Genomic DNA, 10,896 nt, shown 5'->3' with positions numbered 1-10,896 from the left:
CAGTAATCGAAAGGATAATAAATGCAACAGTTCAGTGATGATAAACACACATGTGCACAGAAGTAAGATAACAGCATCAATCAAGCTCTATCGTTGTCTAGGGGTAAATGACCAATTTCAAAATGACTCAAAGTTCAGTCCAGTTAGTAGTTCAGTTCGCAGTAATCGTTGCCATGGCGATGGACAAGGTGCGGGAAGAGAGACATAGAATAGGAACAACTGATCATTCAGAACGGCTTCACTCACAGACCAGCGAGATGGCTCACAAACAGCATTTGGGCGGGTCCTTGGTGATGTCACCTGAGGTCACCGACTGTGACCCCTCCTCCAGATGCGGTCGATCCTCTGCAGTGAACCCGGCACCCAGGCAAGGGCGGACACACACCGGGTTCCCGCTGATCGTACCTTTCCACCCTTGTCGTTGTCTGGCACTTCTCACCCACTCGTGAGAGGCGCACCGCTTCCAGGGTCTCGTTATCTCGGGTGGCGTGTGTGTCAGTCTTAGCGAACCTGTCCCTTTTTATCCCCCTGCTGGGGTATCGCCTGTCCATCACTTCAAACAGTTCAGGGTTCAAAGGGGGGGAGCCGCTCCAGACAGCTCTCTCTCCCACATCCCTTCATTACACATCTCCAGACGCTGCTCCATTGTTCTTTATCTCTCCTTCCCCTGAGGGCAGGTGGCAGACCAACTGCTGATGCCACTGATGCTAGCCCAGGCCAGCAAACATCTTAATTTTATGTGTATTCTCGTAACAGCAGAAGTTCAAACTCCCAATGTGGTGGAAAACATGATTATAACATTTGTGGAGGAGGTGTTAGGCTAAATTCTAGCAACTGTGGCGGAGAGCATCGCTTTGCTTATGCAGGGTGTCCCGCCACTGCCTATAAGGAATTTGTACATTCTCCCTGTGACCACATGGGTTTCCTTCGGGTGCTCCAGTTTCCTCCCACAGTCCAAAGATGTACCATTTTGTAGGTTAATTGGCCATTGTAAATTGTCCTGTGATTAGGCTCAGATTAAATCGGGGGATCGCTGGGTGGCGCTGCTCGAAGGGCCTGAAGAGCCTATTCTGCACTATGTCTCAGTAAATATAAGAAAGCTGTGGAAGTGCAGTGTGTTTGGGTGAAAGTTGGCATATCATATACAGAGGCTCTGCAGAAAGTACAGAAGACAGTGTCAATGGACCTATTCATCTCAGAATGCAGACAGTTTAAAGACAGTGTGCATTATGCATAATTGAATAACAAAAGATTCGTTGATTGTGATAAACTAAAGTTTGTCACTTTCATGGCAGATGTATAAATTGTACAGCGCAAACTAAAAGTAAGAAAGAAAAAAATAAAAGCTGCAACAAAACATGTAGAGATAAAAGTCTTAACTCCAGAAATTACTATTAATGCCTTACAAGGAGGAGGAAATAATGTTCAGACTTCAAAGGAGGGTTGTTAATGGGTTTTCTAATCTTACCATGGAATGCTGGAAGCCTCTCAGCCAGTAGTCAGAAGTTTAAGATGTTTATTGAAGATTTACCAAATAAGCCTGATGTTACTATATATGTTTACAGGAAATCTGTTTGAAATCTTGCCAAAGTTCTAATATACAAGGTTATGTTGATATAAGACGCTATCGGAAAATGGTAATGGAGGAAGACTTTTGTTAAAAGTGGGATAGCTCATAGGGTTTTGGAGATTGTTTATGTTAATTGTGTTTGAAATCTGTGAAAAGAATAGTAAAGTACAGATAACATTTTAAAATTAATCTTATAGGGACTAAGTAGACAGTGCAGGCTTTCCCTGTGGCTATTCCCCTCATCAGCAAGTATACCTCTCTGGATACTGCCGGAGTACAGCAGCAGCAGCCAGGCTAGTGGCACTGTGGCCAGCTCTGAAGCTTGACAGGGAAGGGTAAAGTCAGGCAGTGTGGTAGTGATAGGGGACTCAATAGACCAATGAGATTCTGTGGCCACAAAAGAGACAACAGGATAGTGTGGTGGATCCTGGGTGCTAGGGTCCAGGATGTATCCGAGAGGTTTCAGGATATTTTCGAGGGAGACAGAAAACAGCCAAAGATCATGGTGCATATTGGCATTAATGACATAGGCAGAAATGGGGAAGAGGTCCTATGCAGTGAGTATAGAGATAGAAAGAGGCTGAAGAAAAGGACCTTCAAGGTAGTAATTTCCAGATTACTCCCTGTGCCAAGGGCTAGTTCAGGCAGGAATAGGATGATAGCATGGATGAGTCAGTGGCTTTAGAGATGGTGCAGGGGACAGTGCTTCAAGTTCTTTGATAATTGGAACTTTTTCTGGGGAAGGGGTGACCTGTACAAGAGGGGAAACTGTACCCTGGCCGGGAGGTTACTAATGCTACTCAGGAGAGTTTAAACTAGTTTTGCGGAGGCTGGGAACCAAAGCCTCAGGTCAGTAAGGCAAGAATCAGACCAAAAGATCATGGAAGTATTGAAAGGCAAAATCAAAATTACAGGCATGATGTTAGTTTGAAGTGTGTGTATTTAATGCTAGGAGTAGTCTGGATAAAGGCTATGAACTTAAACCATGGTTCAGAACATGGAACTACGATGTTGTGGCAACTTAGTTGAGAGATGGGCAGGAATGGGTGCTTAATGTACCAGGTTTTTGAAGTTTTAATAAAGGTGGAGAAAGGTAAAATGGGTCGTGGGGGGTGGAGGTGGAGTTGCACTACTAATCAGGGACAATATCATAGCTACACTCACAGGAGACATAATGGAGGGTTCAGACACTGAGTCCGTTTGGGTAGAACTCAGGAATAGAATGGTGCAATCCCGCTGATGGGATTGTACTACAAACCCTGTCCAAGAGCCACCAGGATATCAAGGAACAGATATGTAAACAGATTAAGGAAATACGTAAATGTGATAGGGTTGTTATCATGGGGGATTTCAACTTTCCTCATATAAACTGGGATCTTCTTCGTGCAAGGGGTTTAGATGGGGCAGAATTTGTTAAGTGTATACACAGGGTTTATTAAATTAATATGTAGATAGTCCAACAAGAGGAGGGGCTGTTGAGTAATGAGCCTGACCAAGAAACTGACCTTTCAGTGGGTGAGCAGTCAGGAAACAGTGACCACAAATCCTTAACTTTCAGAATAGCTATAGATTAGGACAGGTATGGTCCTTGTGGGAGAGTTTTAAATTAGCGTAGGAGTTTGTGCTGTTTGTGATGTGTATAAATAACTTGGATGAAATGTAGATGGGTGAGTTAGTAAGTTTGTGGATAATACCAAGATTGGTGAAGTTGTGGATAGTGTAGAAGACTGGCAAAGAATACAGCATGATATAAATCAGTTGCAGATATAGGCAGAGAAATGCTGGATATAGTTTAACCCAGATAAATACGAGGTGTTGAACTTTGGTAGAGCAAATGCAAGGGTGAGATGCTTAACAATGTCGCTCAGCAAAGCGATCTTGTGGTCCAAGTTCACAGATACATGGAAGTGTCCATCGGGTGCTTAAGGAGGTCTAAGTAATGTGTGCCCTTACTCATTGAGGCATTGAGTTCAAAAGTCAAGAGATTATGTTGCAACTTTATAAAACTCTGATTAGGCCTCATCTGGGGTATTACATACAGTTCTGGTCACCCCACTATGGGAAGGATGTTGCGGTTTTGGAGAGAGTGCAGAAGACGTTTACCAGGATGCTGCCTGGTTTAGAGGGCATGTGCTATCATGAGAGGTTGGACAAACTTGGGTTGTTTCCTTTGGAGCGGAGGAGGGTGAGGGGGGATTCTGATAGAGGTTTATAAGATTGAGAGGCATAGATAGACTGGACAGGGAATATCTGTTTTCTAGGGTAGAAATGTCTAACACCAGAGAGCATGCATTGAAAGTGAGAAGACTTAGGTTCAAAGGGGAAATGAGAGGTAAGTTTTTTACTCAGAGAATAGTGGGCGTCTGAAATACGCTGCCTGGAATGGTGGTAGAGGCAAATACATTAAAGATTTTTAAGAGACGTTTAGATAGGCACATGAATATGAGAAGGATGGAGGGATATGGACATCGTGTATCTATGAGGGATTAGTTTTTTGGGGCTTGTTTTGATTTAATTTTAGCTGATTCAGCACAACGTTGTGAGCTGAACATCCTGTTCCTATGTTGTACTGTTCTATGTTCTATGTTTTAACCCTTGTGAATGGTTAACAACAAGTGTGGGTGGAAATGGCACCTGCTGTACATAAGGTTATATGTTGTGAGGATTTTAATGCTTATAGTACTATGTGGGGTCTAAGGCATCTGTTAGTCTTGCGAGACCATGGATCTGCACTTGGAAAGTCTTCACTCTCCAGGGCGCAGGCCCGGGCAAGGTTGTAGGGACGACCAGCAGTTGCCCCATGCTGCAAGTCTCCCCTCTCCACGACACCAATGTTGTCCAAAGGAAGGACATTAGGACCCATACAGCTTGGCACCAGTGTCGTCGCAGAGCAATGCATGATTAAGTGCCTTGCTCAAGGACGCAACACGTTCCCTCGGCTGGGGCTTGAACTTACGACCTTCAGGTCGTTAGTCCAATGCCTTAACCACTTGGCCATGAGCCCACACACGTGGGGTAGTAGTGACACAAATGTGAATGGGGTGCTGTTGGAGAACCCTCTGGAAGAAAAGTGTGTGGTGTGCTTGAATAATAGTTGGAGTCTAAGGATAATTCTATATTTATGCTCTATTCTTGGTTGGTGCGGCTGTAACAAAACCCAGTTTCCCTCGGGATCAATAAAGTATATCTATCTATCTATCTATCTATCTATAAGTCTATTTCACACACAGTTTCAGTTGTAGATCTTACACTGGTATCTGAGGACTGAGAGTATAGCAGGTGTCTGTAACTGGGAATTGATCATTTCCCCATTATCCGAATAATGGGAATAGTTGTGTAACAGAGGAAAGATTCCCATAACCCCAGATGAAATTTTGAAAAGGCAAATTGGGATGTATTTGATGATTTATGTGATAATAAATTTCCTGATCTATTTTTTGGAGGATATTGAGTTGAGTAAGAATTCCCTGTACTCTGTACATAACTCAGGGATCAATTCCCAGATTGTTGGGAGCTGTAGACGGATAAATGTAAAAGGACTGTGAAGGAACAGAATGAAGCTTTTAGGAAAGCTCGGCAGTGATACTCCTATTCATCTTTCATACAATAATAAAGAACTCAAGCTACAATTAGACTGTAGTGAGAAGGGCACAGAAAACGTAATGGGGAATGTACTGTGATAGCACTGGGATAGAGGTCCAGGTAAGGGAAGTTTGGAGTTTGATACAAAAAATGGGGGGAGTTAGAAAACTTGATGCATTACCTGTTTTGTACGATGGGGAGAAAGTTACCATTGCTAACTCCAAAAAAAGCAGAATTATTAGCAAAAACATAGTTCAGCCAATTTATGTAAAGAAGAAAGGTCATATAGAGACACAGTTTTGGAAAGCAGTCCTCAGGTTGTCAAGAAAAAAGTATGTTCCAGTTCCTGCTTGGATGTCAAATTTCCTGAAATTGAAAGGGCTGGTCAGACATCACCCGAGAAAGGTTATATTTGTTATAATATATTCACATGGTTATTGAATTCAAAACTTATGTTGGTTTTGATATTGTTTAACACAATATGGGTTGAAGGATGTCCTCCTGCTTCCTGGAAATCAGCAGTTTTTATCCCTTTATTGAAACCTGTTAGGGATCAATCTGATCCTCCCAGTTATAGACCTATTTTACCAACTTCACATGTATGTAAGATAATGGAATGAATGGTGATAGCAAGGCTTCCTTATTTTGTAGAAAGTAATGGAAGATTAGCTGTATACCAACCTTGATTTCAGAAAGGGAGAATGTCCATGGACTCAGTGTTCAGTTTGGAATCTGATATTCACAAGGCTAAAGTGGTAGCAGTTTGCTTTGATGTAGAGAAAGCTTATGAAACATTACGGACAAAAGGGTTGCTACTTAAACTGGAAAAGATGGGAATAGATGGTAGAATGTCAACTGGATTCAAGATTTTTTATGTGATAGAAAGATTCAAGTTAGGGTGGGAGCAGCATTCTCTAAGGAGTATGACATAGAGAATGGGAATCCATCAGGGAATGTGTGTAGCCCACTCCTTTTTATTATTATGATTACTGATATTTTATTAAATGTTTGCTCAGACTTTTGCAAATCATTATATGCTGATGATGGTGCAGTGTGAAAGAGAGGCAGGAGTATAAATTATATAGTTAGGAAAATGCAGATAGCTATTAATGAAGTAGAGGAATGGGGATGTCGGGGATAGGTTAGAATTTCTGTTGCAAAGACACAAGTTTTTTGCTTTTCTAAAATAAACATTACACCCACAAATTGATCTCAAGTTATATATTAAATCTCTTAATCAGAGTCAGTGGTAAAGTTTCTAGGTATGTGGGTGGACACAAAGCTAACATGGAAGGTGCATGTGATTGAAATTCTAGAGAAATGTTATAAAAAGCCCTTAATGTGCAAATGTGCTTGGTTGGGTGTGATTGGGGAGTGAGAAGGAGATAAATTAAACAAATGTATATTGCTTTAATCAGGTCTGCCTTTGATTATGGATGTTTTGCTTACGGATCAGCCTCACCTGTGGTCTTAAAACCCCTAGATAAAGTATTAAATCATCCCCAATTTTGGCATTCCTGGTAGAAATGGATGAAGTATCATTATATCTACATAGGTTACAGTTAGCAATAGTTTATTGGGTCATAATTTGGTTATCCAATATTGTCAACATTAGTAAAGTGTCAGGCGTACTGCATTTGGTTTTGGGTGGATAGGAAATGAATGGGCTCAGAATCTTGTGTTGATTAATGTGGATTATTGTCCCCATGCACCCCTTTCTGTCACTCCTCCATGGTTTTCCCCTTTGTCTCTGGTTGACTTGGGCCTTCAGGAAAAAAATCAAGATGAAGAGTGATTGTTTATCAATGGCACAGGAAGTTCAGCAATATATGAAAGGCAGATACTATGGATTTCTACATATCTACACAGATGGTTCAAAAGATCCAATGTCAGGTTGCAAAGTGCTTCTGTCTATGTTCCAAAGTTTCAGGTGATTATGAAGAAAAGATTATCAAAGTATCAATATTCATATCTGAAATGGTTGCTATCATTTCAGCCTTGGGATGAGTCAAAGTACGCCCTGATTATGTACTTCTGTGCTCTGATTTGTTCTTGCTCTTAACATCTATTAAAACAGGTACTTCAAATTGTAGGCCAGACATTCTCCTTGAGATTGGACAACATTTGCTGAGGCCTGTGTTCCTACCCATGTTGTGGATAAAGGAAATGGGGCAGCAGACATTCTTGCCAAGCAATCACTTAAAATTAAGGATGTAAATGTGTTGACGCCTTTACATAAGAAGGAGATGAAAGCCATAATTAAAAATTCTATTCAATGAGTATGGCAACGAATTTGGGATAAGGAAAAGAAAAGATGGCATTTATTTACAATTCAGAGGATGGTGGGAGAAGGGTATAAAAGAAAAGAAGTTATACTTATACATTTCGTATTGCACATACTAGGTTGAATAATTCCCTGATCAGAATTAATAAGCATGATACGAGCATCTGCAGGGAGTGCACTTATCAAGAAATAGTACTGCATATATTGTTTGAATGCAGTTCCTATGAGGTGCATAGAAAACACCGAATTGCTAAATTGAGATAGTTGATACAGACACAGTTGAACACGTAAAGTTTGTTAGGATATCACTGCCCCAGTATCGTACAGTACATAAGTGTGTAACTGACATTCTGAAAAGTATTAGACTCTTTGATATTATCTGAGTTTTTGAGGGGTGGAATTTTGTGGGTATACTTCCTGTCACTTTGCTCCATACCCCAAATCAGTAGGTGGTGGTAATGCACTTTATGCTGGTCTGCCAATCAACATTAAATTTTACAAGAAGAGGAAGAAGAAGGATGAACTGAATATGCTACAGTCTGAGAGGATCAGAGTATCGTAATAATTGAAGGGTTTTAAATGCATACATAGTCTGCACAAACTGAAAAATGAAGTATCACTGTTTAGATGGTGATTTTGTGGAGTCTGTAAGAGATCGTTTCCAGAGGTGACTATGTTGAGGATCCTATGAGGGAACAGGCTGATTTGTAATGAGAAAGGGTCAATTGATATGGAGATAGTGCTGTGTTCGGTTCTGGTTGCCACATTAAAGGCATGATGTGGAGACTTCGGTGAAGGTCTAAAAGAGGTTGTTGTCTGGATTCGAGAGCATGTGCTATAAGGAGAGGTTGGACAAATCTGGAGTGATGGAGGGTGACGAGAGAATTGATAGAAATTTATAACATTGGGAGACATAGATAGATAGTCGGTATCTTTTCCTCAGGTTCGAATGTCTAAGGCATGAATTTAAGGCAAAGGGGGATAAGCTCAAAGAAGTTGTATACGGCAAGTACTTTTTCATACAGAGAGCGATGGGGGCTTGAAACATGTTTCCACGGTAGCTGTAGAGCCAGACACAATTGTGGTTAAGGGGCTCTTAAATAGATACATGAATGTGCAGAGAATGGAGGGACATGGATCATGTGCAGGGAGAAGGGGTTAGTGTCATTAGTCTAGCACAGCATTGTGGACCAAAAGGTCTGTTTCTACACTGTACTGTCCTATGTTGTATGATAATCTGTTAGTTACAAGACGTTGAGAAAATAGTGAACACCTCATGATAGAGTTTCATGTTATAGTGATTTACTTCAATGTAAAAGTATTTTTAAAAATTTTATGCAGCAAACTAGAAAGGTACAGAGGTATGAGGAGAATTTTTTTTTATCAATAAATAGGCTTTGGTTAACCTTGATGAAAACAGTACAAACTTTGAAGTAAAAAAGCAAACCTATCCCAAATTAAAGGTGGCCTAGCCATGGCTGTCAAGAGATATGAAGAAATAGTAAATGCCGGGATAGATAAAAAGCTAATGATCAGCATTCCAGAGTCAGATAGGTGAAAGCAGAAATAGCAGAAAAAGCAAACAAATACTTCGTGTCTACCTTGATAGAAGAAGACACAGAAATCTTCCTAGAAATAATGCGGAACAATGAAATTGGCATCAGTCAGAAAAGAAGCAGTATTGGAGAAATAGTTGCATCGCCTCTGATCTGGGCCGACACCTAATTAATTAGCATGTTTATTTCGGCTTTTTTCTTAAAGATGTGCTGGGTGCCTCCCGGCTACCGCTGCGTTATTTGCGAATCGGTACAGTATCTGTCCGGAGCCCGGGTGTTGGGGTGGTGGGACGTGGGGGTGTCATCTCATCGTCGATCAGGGCAGGCAGCTCATCTTCTCCTAACTGCCCGCCTCGATGTCGAAGGTCAAAGTTCGTCGTCTGCTGTGGCTGATGTGGAAGGCTTGCTTGACTGCTGAACTTCGCTCATTTTTCTATCATGCAGTTGTTTGTAAGCACTCAAACCATCCTGCAAATATCCCCTAAATTTATATACCCTTTCAAAATTAAAGTCGTACTTTATCATTGCAGCGAAAATCTCACGCAGTTGCTTCACTTTCTGCATTCGGTTGCATTCGGTTTCAATTGTTATCCTTTCCTCTTCCAACTGCATCAGCTCTTCATCTATCAGTTCTTCGTCATGGGATGCCAAAACCTCTTCAACATAATCTTCGTCAACTTCCACAAGCCAAACTCACTTTGTCCTTGCTTCGTTCACCACGATTGAAACGTTTATTTATGTCTAGTTTTACGCTAAGTGTAACACCCTTACTCTTTCAGGCTTTTCCGACATCTTAAAACTCGTCTTGCTAATGGCTGCTCAGTGCAACGTGTTTAAGCAATGCCGTTCCAAATCCAGGGCAGAGCGGCTGCTCGGGGCGCACACTGTCTTTTATCGCGCGCTGATTTTTTATCGCGCACTGTTTTTCTTCGTAACAGTGATAACACCTTCTGAAAGCGAAAACAGGGTACTAATGTAGGTCTTTCGTAACAGTGAGATTTCGTAAAGCAAACGTTCAAAAGCAGAGGACACCTGTATTTTATTTTTCATTAACTCCTGCTTATTATATATGTGAGGTCACTTCTCAGAGCTGGCTGTGGTGTGCAAAGACCTGCCCATCACCTGTATTTCATGACAGACGAGGCACATTTCTCTGCTGGTGATTCTATAACTCTATGTATTGGGAAGGTAAACCTATATAAACTGAGGACTGATTAATGGAGAGGCAGAGAATGAACATTAGGAATAAATAAAGACAAAGTAGATTGAGATGTTGAAATCAAAGCACAAAACACTGGAAGCTTCTGTGGGTCAAGCAGCATCTGTGGGGTAAAAGGACTGAATCAACATTTTAGGTTAAGACATTGCATTAGTCCTGACTCACAATGCCCCATCCACTGATATGCTAACAACTATTTGCTGAAGCTTTAATGAAACCTTTCATTGCTAAGGTTTCATTCTTGGCTTTTATCATTGATTGAAGTGCTGGTGTGAGACCTAATTATTTTAGTGAGCACACTTTCAAAGAAAATAGTAACCAATCTAAAGAAAGGGAAACCATAACTCTGAAGGGACTCCTGGTTCATCGTTACTTTGCTGATCTAACTATTTGGAGTTTCAAGCATTGTTTTGTTCAAACTAACTTTAAAGTGATCACATCAAAAAAAATCACGCAGCTCTGAGTATTGTGAACCATTCCTGAAGGCAGAAATATTTCAAGAACAGAAAATTTTGGACACACTACAAGTGAAGTAGCACAAGCAAGAGAAACAATTGGTGTTTCAGGTGCAGGTGCGGGACCATTCATCAGAGATGTACCAAAGGGGAAAATGAGCCACTTCTCAGCTGGAGAGATGGGAGGATGGGGAGACTGAAGGGAATATTTCTGATCAGTTATCAACATA

Source organism: Mobula hypostoma, chromosome 25 (genome assembly GCF_963921235.1).
Source record: "Mobula hypostoma chromosome 25, sMobHyp1.1, whole genome shotgun sequence".
Lineage (NCBI taxonomy): Eukaryota > Metazoa > Chordata > Chondrichthyes > Myliobatiformes > Myliobatidae > Mobula > Mobula hypostoma.
Note: the sequence above shows the minus strand (reverse complement) of the source record.